Here is a 15,294-nt window from a genome sequence, read left to right as displayed (position 1 = left end):
GTGGCAACATAAACCGAACACCAAAATAAGGTTTTCAAAAAAACACTACAAAATAGGATGGACATTTTTTTGTTTTGCGTAGTAGTACTAAATACTAGAAGGGAGAACTACTACTAAACAAATACTAGAAGGAACGGTTCCCACATTTAATTTCACATGGCATCTAGCTTTTTATGTTCATCGGTAGCTATGTTGTACCGATTAGGCAAAATGAATGGATGATTATTAAACCCTAGATATTGTCAAGGTTTATCGGTGTGTGTCTACGTGGCCAAGTGTGCTTGCACAGTGTGGGTCCAAGTGAGTGTGATGCACGAGACGGGCCTTTGTGGTTAGGGCCCACATAAAGCGGCACTGAATTTTGAGGAAAGTGAAGGAACGAGCCCCGCACAACGTTCGCATGCCGGACTTGTTCCCTCCCATTGGCTAGATCTGACATGCGATATGGCCTTGTTTACAATTAGCCCGCTTGAGGGTTTATGCATGCCGCTCTTGGTGTTTGACCATACCCTTCATGGGTCATACGATGAGACCGTGCCAGGCCCCGTGATGAACCGCCTAGGCACAAACCGGACGTGTTACCTCTCGGTAGCTAGATCCAAACCATGCACCCCCGCCGTCTAGGCCTAAATGGAGTAGCACCTAGACACATGACCCGCGACACTTGTCCCAGCCGCCGAACCATGCATCCCCGCCGTGTAGACTCATACGTGGCCATGTGTGCATGCATGTTGTGGCTCCAACTGAGTGCGATGCACGGTATGGTCCTTGGTTACTAGGTCTAACATCACGCGGCAACGAGATTTGAGGCAAATGAATGAACGGGCCCCGCACTCCCTTCACAGGATGGACGCATTCCCACTCTATGGCTTGATCCAGCATGGGATATGGCCCCGGTTGCCAACAGCCTACGAGAGGGCCTAAGCATGGCGCTCTCGATGTTTCACCATAGCCTAGAGAACGGCGTCGAGGCCCCTCGCGAATTTGCATGGATTATAACGGCAGCTGACGAGCATCATAGCCTAGAGAACGGCGTCGAGGCCACCCCTCCGTTTGGTAGCATATGGTGCATATATGGACCAAAGAGCTTAACATGGGGCTTTCATCCCAATCATTGGTATGATTTCATGTGGTCGCCGTAGATCTTGAACTTTCGAGGTTACAACCCTAGAAATGTGGTAAGTGTCCCGAATATGGGAGGGAGGGGGCGAGAAAGGCCACGCAATAAACTACCCCCATAATTTATGCTTCTTCTATTTGGCAAGACAAACAAGTTTTTTTAAATAATGATTTTTAGCATGTTTAAATAAGGATTTTATAATTTCACATTATAAGGTGCTTATGTTTTTCCTAAAACAAAGGTGTTGTAAATGCACAAAGCTCCTCATTGAGCCTCTCACCATCACGTTCACATTGAACTCACCCTAAAATCAAGGAGAGGTAGATCGAATCTCCCCACGGGGGGCAACCTCCACCTAGTAGCTAAATATGGTTAACTTCATAAACATAAACATAATATGGTGGGCAACCTCCACCTAGTAGCTAAATATGGTTAACTTCATAAACATAAACATAATATGGTTAACTTCATAAACAAAATTTTATATAATTTATAGTGGCTCAGTGAAACTCAGGTACATACCTCTGACTTTACCTTAAGGGGACAGTGTGAACTTCATTATTGTTGAAATTTCTTTGATAATCATGTTTATTACATGTATGTGACAACGTAAAAAAATGGGTGATTTGGATATGGTACAAACATAAACATGGACCGTATACAAAAGAAAAAGCCCACCTCTAACACGAGATTTCAGACCCCACGTCCTGCATACGACTAGAAATCCAACCATATTGGGACAGGATGCAAGCCCGTGGGATATTGATTTCTCCTGCTAGTAGGCCCCACAGAGCATACACGGAACTGGATAGAGAACATGCTGGTTCAGTGAGAGAGGCTCATGCAAATGGTCTCTTAGTCGCAGTTGCACTCGGTGCGGCTCAGCGTTGGGCCGAATTTTGTTGGGCTCTTCCAGGCGAACCTCATCCGCGTGCTGGACCACGCGTCTGTGTAGATGGTTGGGCTGGCCCATCTTGTATGCATATCCTTTTTATTTTTTGTTTTTCACATATTTTCTTTTATTTATTATTATACAATTTTAAAACAAAGGTTGTTGTAAACGCACAAAGCTCCTTCTTCAGCCTCTCACCATCACGCTCACGTTGAACTCACCCTAAAATCAAGGAGAGGTCGATCTAATCTCCCACGGGGGGCAACCTCCACGGAGTAGCTAAATATGGTTACTTGAGATTTTCTTCCCAAGTCGTTTTTTGAGTGGAAAATACATATTGCTTTTTTCCTCCAATATTTGTGGCGAAATACAAGGAACAAAAATCATGGGAGGCACGGGGTTACCTGTTTTTCCCCTCCAAAAGTGCACTTGTTGCCAAAATGCATGTGAACATGTCATATTTCACATTTTTCATAAAACATGTTGTACACCTGTACAAACAATTGAATTGTGGTTTTCATTTGTTATCAATTCCTAAATCTTGAATTTCAGCATGCACCTATCCCATGGCGTCTCATCCAAGCTCCAACATCAACCGCACAGATTCTTCTACCATGCACGTGTGCTGCTCCGGCATCCGGTACAAGAGAGGGGAATCTTGATCCGATGCGATGCGATTCATGTCGACCCATAGCATGCATCGCTAGGCAACCGGGCCGACAACATGCAGCGCTAGCCGCCTCGATCCAGACCATGAGAAAATATGCTCAGGTGGACATGTTTGTTGGCACTAGTGCATGATGTGCCAATCTCGGTGTGCAAGACGTGTAGTCGTGTGTCGTTTTAACATGCTTGGCATACCGAGGGAAGGGACTCGTCGGAGATCAAGCGAACCGAGGTGGGGTCAAGGGTGGATGGATGGTGTGGGTCAACTTGGCTAAAGGTTTATGGTGGGTGTCTAAGTGGCCAAGCGTGAATGCATGGTGTGAATCCAGCTGTGTGTGATGCACTGGTCAGGCCTTTTTGATAGGGCCCACATGAAGCGGCACCGAATTTTGTGTAAAATGAAGGAACGGGCCCCGCACTTCGCCCGCATGCCAAACTCGTTCCCTTCATTGTCTAGATCCATCATGCGGTATGGCATCGTTTCCACATAGCCCGCGTTAGGGCTTATGCATGCCCCTCTCGGTGTTTGACCACGCCCTTCATGGGTCATACGATGAGACCGTGCCAAGCTCCGTGAAGCACCGCCTAGGCACAAACCGGACGTGTTACCTCTCGGTAGCTAGATCCAAACCATGCACCCCACCATCTAGATCCACGTGATGCACATGGCTCACACCACTTACGCCAGTCCCCGAACCATGCATCCCCACCATTTAGACTCATACATGGACATGTGTGCATGCATGTTGTGGGTCCAGTTGAGTGCGATGCATGGGACATGCCTTGGTTACTAGGTCTAACATCACGTGGCATCGAGATTTGTGGCAAATGAAGGAACGGGCCCCGCACTCCCTTCACATGCCAGACACATTCTCTCTCGATGGCTTGATCCGACATGCGATATGGTCCCGTTTGCACTCATGCTATGTGAGGGCCGATGCATGCCGCTCTCGATATTTTACCACACCCTCTAGGGGTTGTATGATGACACCATGCCAGGTCCCGTGAATTTTTAACCCCTCACGAATTTGCATTGATTATAACGACAGCAGACGGGTATCATAGCCCTAGAGAACAGCGTCGAGGCCACGCCTCCCGTTGGTAGCATATGGCACGTATATGGACCAAAGAGCTTAACATGGGACACTCATCCCATTCCCTGCTATGATTTCATGTGGCCACGTAAGATCTTGAACTTTCGAGGTTACAACCATAGAAATGGGGTAAATGGCCCGCATATGCGAGGGAGGAGGGGGTGGGGGAGAGAAAGGCCACGCAATTACCTACCCCCATTATTGAAGTGTGTTTTTTCTGGAAAGAAACATTTTTTATAAACAAGGAATTTTTAGCACTTATTAATAATGATTTTATAATTTCACTATGTAAGGTGCATTTGTTTCTCTAAAACAAAGGTGTTGTAAACGCACAAAACTTCTCCTTGAGCCTCTCACCATCACGTTCACATTGAACTCACCCAAAAAATAAGAAGAGGTCGATCGAATCTCCAGAGGGGGGGCTCCACGCAGTAGCTAAATAAATGGTTATTTGAGAATTTCCCTATTTTTTACGATTTTCCTTTGTTTTTTTTAGACAAAAGGGTTTTCCTTTGTGTTTTTTTATTAGTAACATAGGGTTTTACTTTGTGACTAGTAAGCGGCCTGTGGGCCTGTTTGGTTGTTTCTTTACGAACTGGACCCACGGATCGTTATTTTTTGTGCTTGACACGGAGAGGGTCCGTGTCATCACCCCCATCGCCTAAACACCACCGCCCCCTCACCCACACCCTCCCCACAAACCACCCCGCTGCGACCCCGCCACCTACTCGCCTGGTCGCCCTCGACGGTTGGAGAAGAAGAGCGCAGAGTGAGATTGGGAGGCCGCCAGCAAGCACCTAGCGACTACCCGCGACTAGGTGAAGTGAGAAACCCTAACTTGTAATCTTCGACTTCTTTGTTCCTTGTTGTGTTGCCGTTTCGGGAGTTGGATATGGTTTTCAAAGTCGGAGATTAGATAGTTAGGATTTTCAAATCGGAGGTTAGATGGAAGGCAATGCAAAGATTGAAGGAAGATTTCTACATCGGTAGCTTGCTCTGTATTTTTTTCTAGGGTTTCGGTATTCCAGGGTTTTCATAACAATGAGCAAGTGCAGATGCATAACACATTAGTAGCAAATATCAGCAAACAGTTCTTTAAAAACTTTAAAAAATTACCTTGTGCAGTGGCGAATCCAAAAAGAAAACGGAGGGTGGGCTCAAAACTTATAAGCTTGGCTAGTGGATTAAATTCCTTTTTAGGCCGAAATTAGGTTGGGTTTAGTAAGGCAGCCATTAACTTGTAGTCCTAGATTGCAAGTCAATTAAACATTTTTCAGAATAATATTTACTGCAGTGTTTGTCTTTTTGTAGAATATGAAATTTTGATCCAAATATTTGTATCTTTCTAGGGAAATAACAATAACCTCTTAATTATGTTGCCTAAATTAAGTTCATATTTTAAAGATTATAAATGTGAGGGCATACAATATATCAGAGTTTTTAGGAATTATTTTAATCTTTATTTTGTGTGCTTATGTAGTACTAGGAAAAAGTGAAGTAAGTTCATTTTCTCCAATATGACACACAAGTGGCTAATTGAGTTGGTTACCTTGATGATCCTTCGTCCTTCCAGAAAAGATTTTTCTTTTCTTTTTCCAGGAACAAATTGTTGGATGCGAATGTATGTAGATGGGTTGTATGTTGAAGGTGTGTGTGTACATTCGGGTGGCCCGAGTAACAGCAGTAGTAGGATTTATGTTTTGATAGGCCTTTTCTTAGAGATTACTGCTCAGTCTCAGACACTACCTCAGTTGTGATGAAGAGGAGGAGGAGTCAATGTCGTGCGTCGACGCTCGGGGTGAGCGCATGCTGCCGATCGAGGATCAAGAGAAGGACATGTCTGAACAAGTTGTGGTGCGGCAGGCACGCGCTGCTTTGCGGGGTTATGAGGAGTGGAGGGCGAGCCACCCGCTCAGTTTAAGTGTATGATTGTTGATTACTAATGCAGTACCTTTGCTGATTATACTGTATGATTGTTGCCTAGTGTGTTTACATGCATAAGAACTTTTCTCAAATTCTCATCCTTTGCTTTTCTTCATTTTATTTTTTTACACAGGTGGTTTGCATAACCTGTCGACAGGGCTACAACAGGCCCAATGCCACTGGGTTGACATTTACCATCAGGCTAGATGGGACACTTCAGCTGTGGTATAAATAATCATGTCAATTTTTACTTGTATTGTGTTTGTTCCCCTCTACTTTGAAGTTCAACAAAATGTAGGAAATAAATAGCAATTAAATTCTACATCTACATATCGTGCCATGCTATGCATGGCACCAGTTCAGCACCATCCCAGACAGTTCATTGCTTTTTCAAGCAAGAGGGAGCTGCACGTATGATTTTGGCGTGTACAAAGGGAATTCAAGGGCGACCATTGGTGATGAAAATTGGTGCAGGTTTGTTGAAGACTTCGACATGCGAGAAGGCGACCATGTCTCCTTCGATTTGACTGAAGACATTCCTATGGTGTACTTCTGCAACCTGTCAAGGACATGCGATCAAAATGAAGAGCGTAAAGATCCTCTAGAATCAGTTGTCATAACGAAGGGAATTAATCTGATGAAGCAAGAGGAGTTGAACCTACATGACCTTTTGGCGATGAAGAAAGGTTATATAGGTGCATTTTTTTCCACCACTTCACCAAGTTGAACATAGTAGGAAAGACGTTGGTATGTTTTTGGTGTACTGGTATTTTCTATTTTGTATGCAATTTTCTTTGTTTTTTCCTGGAGAGAAAGATTAATGATATGCTATTGTAGCTGAAACCAGTGAATACACCGATGTGTGTTGTTGCATATCCTTTTGTTTCCCATAACTGAAGATCCTTATGTAATATATGTAGATGTAGCTGAAGATCCTTTTGTTTACTTTTCCTTCACATATTTGATAATTTTTCTTCCTATGATGGTGCATACAGAGATTACCGGCAAAAGTTGTCGGCGCCTTGAAGACCCCAGGAGATGGGGAGATATCAGGAGATGGGCTTGCTAGCATTCGGCTGTGCAAGGACAGTTTCATGTCGGTCAAGTACCACAAGTGTGATGATGGACGCATCATCTTTCGCAAGGGATGGAGTGATTTTGTTGACAGTGAAGATCTCAAGATTCATAAAGCCGTTCTTTTCGGTTTCAAGACCACACCCGTGAAGATCTTCAGATCAAGGTGGTTATTAACATGCAGACCGAGGAGCCACAAATGTAGCACGACATTGCAAGAGTATCCTTTACACTAGGTATAGTGTGAAAACCTTGTTGATAGGAGTTATGCATCTGTGGGGTTACGTCTTCATTCTGTCTTGGATGACGATGACTATGAGAGGAGGACATGTTGCAGTTAGAGTAAATGCTAGGATTGGGCCCTATTCAGGACTCAAAATAGGGCTTACACATGTGGTTGCTTTATTGGCTGCTGTTTCCCTGGCTATAATCATGAACGATGGTAATGCAAATGGAATCATTAAGGGGGTTTTATTAATAATTTAAATCATGGAGTTAAGATGGTAGAACTACCTATGAGTGTTTGCGTAGGAGATGCGGGAAGGGCATCACTTATGTTCTTGACTCTTTGGTAATGCAGGAATACTGTGAGATTACAAAATAAATGGTATAGTGATATTATGATTCTTGTTTAGCTAATTTGCTTGTGGGTCATGGGATGGTCTATATTGCAGATGAAGGTGGTAAACAAAGAGGTGCTGATGTTGGGACCAAAGCTGCTAGAGCATGTAGCACATGAATTGTACAAATCATCGCAAGTGTGGAGTCACAGGAAACTGCGGTGTCGCATGCGCATCTCTCAGCTATATTTTCGGTCTTGTGCCATAGTTTTATTTTTGGACCTTCATGTTAAGTTTGGCTGGTCTTGCTACCATGTATGATTTGTGCTGCTAGTGGATTACTTTTAGTTTCTAGCTGTAGTTTGCATCAGGGGCTTGAAAGACCATGTGGTTTGTGTTAATGGAAAATCAGAGGGGCGGCCCTTCTTTTGATTAAAAAATGAACTTTCTCTATTCAATAAAAAAAACTTTCTCTATTCAAACCGAGTTGAGAACAGTATTTATTGTAAATCTGAAATAATCCTTTGGTAAAAATGGCTATCGCATTCTGTATCATAGCTAGCGAAACCGAAACAAAATAAACGTCTTAAATATAATATCTCGTGATCGTGGATCAAATTAGGCAAGACAGCTAGAATAAAGGATGATTCAACTTGGAGGAAATGTGAACTTTCGATTTACAAACTATTAGCAAAATAATAGAAGATACATTTTAGGTTAATTCATTCTTCCTTCCGAACTTCCTCGAACGCCTAGATGGTTTGGCGAGATGATGGCACTGGCTCTCGAACCCCTTCTGGAAGTTCACCAAGTGCTTGTATACATCGTAGGTGGCATACGCGTCCCTGGAAGCATAATAGATGTTCTTCAAGGGAAAGGGTGCTTCTGCCCATATATGGTGGTCATCTTTTGTGATAGCATCCTTCATCTTGTTGTAGCTATGGTGGATGATGGAACCAGCGTAGTCAGGCAAGCCATACTTTTCCTTAATCGTCACTGGATCAGGCACTCTCCACAAAGTTTGGATATCCACAAAGTTTCGTACCACCATACCAACACGCTTGAGTATTTTCTGGTCATTGTTGATGTCCACCCTGACAAAGGTATACTCCTCGTCGAGCAGGAAGGCGGCCAGCAGGCCGTAGTGCTCATCAGCAACGCTTATGTGGTACACGAGGACGTAGATGCCAATGCATAACTGGACCACGGCAACCATCTGTGTCGGACCACGAGGCCAGGTGAACTCCACATCTAGTGCAACTATCTTCTAGTCGTCGTTCTGCTGCCAGTATTTGAATCTACGAATGCAGTACTCAACACAGCTAGCCTTGTTCGTGTACTTCACAAAAAATTCGGTATTTCCATCTGCCCTGACAGCATAATCTTTCACGAACGCCATGTCAAAGGACTGTAATTGATGAAACCAGTATAAGACATGAAGCATGACAATAACATGATAACAGTAAGCCGAGATGAATATGACGGCACATAGTATAGTAATTCTGGCGCTATTGAAAGTTTATGTAAACAAGTGCATGAACAATTTAAACTAAACATGTACTCCCTCTGTAAAGAAATTTAAGATCTTTTAGATCACTAAAGTAGTGAACCAAAAGTTGTTATATTTCCTTGCAGAGGGAGTATATGCGAATTAACAATCAAAATTTACGCTCTTCAAATATTTCTCTCAACAACTGCATCAACAATCAAGAATAAACATGTATCTATGAATTGTTCATCGCCCATGCAGATGACTCCGTGTGTACAAACTAAAGAAGCAGGAGAAAAACAAGAAATTGACAAGACAATGGACTAGATGTTCCATGCAGATGGATCTGTGTGCAAAATTCTCATAAGGCAACAGACTACATGTTGCAGGCAGATTAATCTGTGTGCACAAAATAAAGAAGCAGGAGAACAAGAAATTGGCAAGAAGAAGGCCATCGTATGTGCTGCTACTAGAGAACTACTAACAAAATTGATAGGAAGGAGAACTCACCGTTCGAGAAGCCAAATTGTTGGGATAGTGGGCGACGCAGAGAAAGAGGGAATCGAGAGGACGGAGAGGTAGAGGAACCGTTTTTAGAGAGTCGTGGCAGTGAGGACGAAGCGCCCTCGCGCATGCCCGTCCTAAATAATTGGGGCGGGACTCGTCCGGCCTGTTGGAGTCCTCCCGCGTGTTGGAGTCCTCGCTTTCCTTTCTCATGTTTTCATTTAAAATGGGCTCATCCCATTATAATAGTCCTGTATAAGAAAGCACAAGAAGCGCAAACGCTTCACGGTTGAGATTACTCATCTAAACTTGCTAAAAAAATCTCAAAAAAAACTTGTGGTCGGTTGTTAGAGAATCCCCTATGAATACAAAGCTTTTCACGGCATAGATCGTATACTCCACCCCACGCCTCCCACCAAAGATCACCCAGACCTAGCCTTCCATGACTACACCGAATTACCACCCCACGCCGCCCAATGTAGCTCCCAGTTCGGAGAACCCGATAGAGCCGTCATCCTCAAAGCCTGCATTGGCGAATCCTGAGATGGAAGAGAAGGGTACGTTGGAGAAGCCGGCGAAGCAAAAGATGAAAGAGAACGGCAATGGAGCTGGTCGCCATCAAGAGAATCCTCTGGTAACGATCAAGATCCTTCTATTCTGCATACTCCCTCCTTACCAAGTCTAATTTTTTGCATGCAATCCCATAATTTACAGCACACTTGCCTTTTGATCTCGTTTAGTTATAGCCGTTCTCTTTCAGAAAAATTTACGGCGCACTTGCCTTTTCCAATCCCATAATTTATGACGCACTTGCCTTTTGATCTCGTTTAGTTACATCCGTTCTCTTTCAGAAAAATTTATGGCGCACTTGCCTTTTGCAAACCCATAATTTACGGTGCACTTGCCTTTTGATCTCGTTTAGTTACAGCCATAACGAACTATCCCTATTTTACTAAAGGGAGATGGGTGTGTCTAAGGCACATCTAGATGTGCCCTAATTATGGCACATCTAAGTGACTCAGTCAATCTAGAAAGAAAATAAAAAAGGGCAAAAAATTTGCTTGCACGAATCTTAGCATAAAATCAATGACATAGGACATAGCATAAAATCAATTTGCCGATAGAGATAGCTTGTTTTTCTATGTATGGTGTTCATTATATGGCCTAGAAGCTCTATGATTTCATGTAGTACTGTAGAGCACAATTTTGATATTGGCATAGATTAGATCTAGTCAGTTCTATGCGTATTTAAATGAATACCATACATAATCTAATCACACTATTTGTACATTCAGGGAACTCAGTTTGCTTCTTTGCTGCAATACGAGAAGTTCATAAAAGAATTAAACCCACAATAACTGACGTACATCCAGTTGATTGGACTGGGTGAAGTTCTCAAGACTCCTGGCATGAGAATGAGACGTCTAATGTGCCAGGCCATCGCTTATTGATATGATGCAGAGCAGGATGCCTTTATAATTAATGGGAGACCATGTAGGATCACACTAAAATATGTGGAGCATATAACAGGCTTGTCCTGCATGGGGAAGAATCACGTCTCTTCAAATCACAACGATACTTTGGAGTTGTGGAAGGAACTGAAAGACCCCAATGACACAAAAGTAACTTTCAAAGGATTGCTAGCCAAGATGAAAGGTGACAGCACACCTGATTTTGTCACGCCATTTGTCTTTTACACCATAGGCAAATATGTATGCCCGACAACGTAGCAGTATGTGGACAATAGATACCTTGGGATTGTTAGAAACGTTGAGACAATAAAGAGCACCAATTTTGGACAGCTTACACTTGACCATCTTATGGATAGCGTTAGGAAATTTGTAAATGGTGGAGCAAATCTAGAGGGGAACCTACCACTACTGCAGGTAATACAATCATTATTAACATACAATACATTTAATTTTATAGAAAAAAATTATAAGCTGTTTTTGTTGTAATGCAGACGTGGTACTACCAGAAGTGGAGGGTGCACCAATTGGACACTAGCATCTCGTATGCATCAAGGTTAAGGCCGCTGATCCAAAACTGGAGTGACGAGAAGGCATAGAAGGTTGACAACATAATCAACAAAAAATATATAGGGGTTGGAGAGGTAAAGTGTTAGTGGTGTGTGCCTGGATTACCTACCATATGTTTTGAATGATACTAATGACACGAACATGCAGTATGTCGATGACTTGTTGCGGCCTTTCAATCCATCACCAGTTGGGACACCGGTTAGACCAAAGACTGACAGTCAGGTAAATGATGAACATCAGGCACAAATATATATTGTAACTTTGCAAGTACAATCGAAATCATATGCTTCTAACTGCTTATAATTTGCAGGATAAGGCACTCATCGGTCGTGTATTGGCTGATTTGAAAGAAGTTGCCTCCATTGTGAGGGAGGCCAGTGCACAACAATTTGATAGGATGTGGACCCTTGAAAAAAATGGATGAGTGCCTTAGGCATACCCTTGCGAACGGCGGACGCACGGACGACCTCATCACAGAATTCAATGTAAGTATACCATTATGAGTTTCTATAAATAATTTTACTATCAATACTCTCCACACTAACACATTTTTCTAAAGAACCACCGCTATGGAATATTTGATGTTGATCGCCCGGGAGTCGAGGACATACAGCTATCTGACATGGGAGTACGTGCGGACCCAATGGAGGTCCCAGGAGAGAATACTACTCACCAGCAAAAACAAAATGCTGACATAGAGGTCATTGCCAAAGGCATTTCTGCTAAGGGGATACAAAAAGATTACATGGATGCCCCCATGAAGAACGTAGTTGAAGATTTGCAGCCTGCTCCTAGTTTGCAGTTGTGAAAGCATTCAAAAACCACGACAAGCCTTGAAGCTTTTGTGGTGATGCACATTTTACATCTAACTGATTTTGTTTTAAGTTAACGCAGATTCGTAGCTAACATATGATCTTCCACGTTCAGGATGAGCAAGACAGAGTTGTTGTTGCAGCTTGCAAGCATAGTCTCAAGAATGTTTCACAACTTTATAAAGAGCTGGATGCTTCGCAGGGTGCTCCAAGTTTGGATTCGCGAAAGCATTCCAAAGCCACCACAAACCTTGAAGATTTCCTGGTGATGCACATTTTATGGTTTTGTTTTCTTTATTTCGTGCAGATTGCAAGCTAACAAGTGCTTTATTTCAACTCACGGGATCCTCTGAATTTGAGGCACAATAAGCATGTGTGAAATGCTGAAGAAAGAAGAAATCAAGATGACGAAGATGTCAGTATTGAGGTGGGGGAGAGGCAGATACCAAAAGCAAGCACCTGATTGCCAAGGCTAAGGGAATAAGAGAGCCGGAAGAGCCCCATGTCTGCCCAATTGACGAGGACAACTACGATGATTCTTTAGCAAAAAAGTGACAAGATAGTGTGGTTGATTCCATGCTACCAACTCGTGCGAGTAGCCGAAAAGAGTGGTATCTTCATTATTGAGCAATGAAGATTATGTTTTTGTACGATACTCATAAGAAGAGAAAGAAAAACAGGACTCCATCGGAGTCTACCAACGATTCCATGGACACAAAGAATACAAAGAGGAAAAACCGTGCAAGCAATTTAAAAGATATAGACACACGTGTTTCGAGGCTGGAGATCGACCTTGACAAGTTTTGACAGATTTACGTGGCCGAAATTGTCAACACCTCATATCTTAATAAACAATTGGTGGTAATTGATGACATTGCTCTGCTACAGAAGCATTTGCAATGCCTCACCATGACAGATGGAGGCGAAGATGACAAATGGTTCGGTGACGAAGTAAGATATTTGCCAAATTAGTTTATCAATTTTCTTTTGCATAGTACAATTAACTTGAATTTTGTTTTAGTTGGTTGACGATGTGATCCAGATCATGTGTCATGATCATCCTAAGGACATAAGGGACGGGCAAATCGTTTACATTGAGAGGGTGGCCGACGTTGTTATGCTTGAAAGAGATGGTAAGGTAGAGAACTGCCACGAGGCCGCTTTGGCGGGCAGTCATGGAACAACAAAAGGAGACAACTACCTCAGACATGATCTGGTACCATCTAACCATGACATAAACACATTTATTTTTCTAATTATTATGCATGTTGATGTAATCATCTTTGATGTCCATGTTTTCCTACCTACGAACATGGCGAACACCAACTGGTTCCTTGTGGTCGTAAACCCCAGAAGGAGGGAGATTAAGATTCTTGATTCACTTTTCAGCTACGTAGTACGCACACAAGTGATTCACGTGGTGAGATTTTAAACGTCTTCCAATATAACACCGCATTTAGCATCATACCTAACCATGAACCGTGAGAAACTTCTCATCCCATGGACTTGGAAGATACGTGGGGTGGAAGCACATCTACGAGCATCGCTGCGAATCAATGGACCACAAAGCCATGCATGGCAAGACATTAACATGACCCAGTGGACAGTAAAGCATGTTCCTGTGCCAAGACAAGATGACACGTCACTCAACAATATTAGCTTCTAATTATGTTTTTCATTGTTAATACGTGAAATGTTGCTAACATAATTAATTGTTGTAGTTCTTCTTGTGCACTCTACATGCTGAAGAACATCGAATTCTTTACGGGAGAAGATCTTACACTGCATTATCACCAAGTACGTAGAGTAACAACTAAAATTCTGTCAATTTTGTAAACATATGGAACGGTACTAACATATCCTCCCATGCAGGCATACATCGACAATTATAGAAGAGAGCTGCCTGTTGTCCTTCTTAATTCGCCCTACAACATATTGAAATCCATGAAAAGGCTGAAGACATACAATAATAGCCTATCGGATGCAGTTGCGATTGAAGATCATGAAGATGCAAGCAGTTAGTCCAGCAGTGGTTGATTCTTAGATATGGAGTGTACACTTGGTTATGCAGCGGTAGAGTAGGGTGTGGTTTGGTTTTTGTCCCGAAGAAGGTTTCCTAGACATGTTCTTAGTCAAGTGTGGATTAATCAAGTTGTAATACTTCACAGTCCTGGTTCCAAATACTATTCTTGAAATAAATTTAGTTTGTATGGGAGACGCTGAAACATATATTTGCTTTTTACAACCAGAACTTTTGAAGCTTAGGAAGGTTAACTGAATTCTTAAATTTATATTTAAGTTTCATCGGAGTCTAGACAAGATTTAGAACAATTACATCCCTAGTTAGAAGTTTAAGAATTTTTTTCCATCGCTAGTTAGAAGTTTCAGAAAAAATTTAGCGAGTGCTAAAATATTTTGGCCGAAATTCAGTGAGGCTGAAATTTTTTGGCCAAAATTCAGTGAGGCTAAAATATTTTGGCCGAAAGGCAAATATTGCAGTGAGTGCTAAAATGAATGAAATTCAGTTATTTCATAGAGGTCCAAACCAAAAGCATGATTAGCAAGGCTATGTGCCTTGATATTGGTAGTTCTACCTTTGAAGGTGAAGGTGCAGTCAAAACTATCTGAGGTATCCTTGATCTCCCTCGAGACGCTCGCATAGACACCCCGTGTGACGTTCTTGATGTCATTGACTACCCCCTCGCAATCACTCACTATGAGTATATGATGGAGGTCCAAGTCGGCTGCGAGGGCCAGAGCTTCACAATAGGCCATAGCTTCACGATAGGCCAGAGCTTCTAGAGTGGCGGTGTCCGAACCGTTTTTGGAGAGTCCTGGCAGTGAGGACGAAGTGCCCTCGCACATGCCCGTCCTAAATAATTGGGATGGGACTCGTCCGGCCTATTGGAGTCCTCGCGCGTGTTGGAGTCCTCGCTTTCCTTTCTCATGTTTTCATTTAAAATGGGCTCATGCCATTATAATAGGCCCGTATAAGAAAGCACAAGGAGCCCAAACGCTTCACGGTTGATATTACTGATCTAAACTTGCTAAAAAAATTCTCAAAAAAAACTTGTGGTCGGTTGTTAGAGAATCCCCTATAAATACAAAGCTTTTCACGGCA

Source organism: Hordeum vulgare, chromosome 5H, assembly GCF_904849725.1.
Source record: "Hordeum vulgare subsp. vulgare chromosome 5H, MorexV3_pseudomolecules_assembly, whole genome shotgun sequence".
Classification (NCBI taxonomy): Eukaryota; Viridiplantae; Streptophyta; class Magnoliopsida; order Poales; family Poaceae; genus Hordeum; species Hordeum vulgare.
This window is presented reverse-complemented; position numbering follows the sequence as displayed.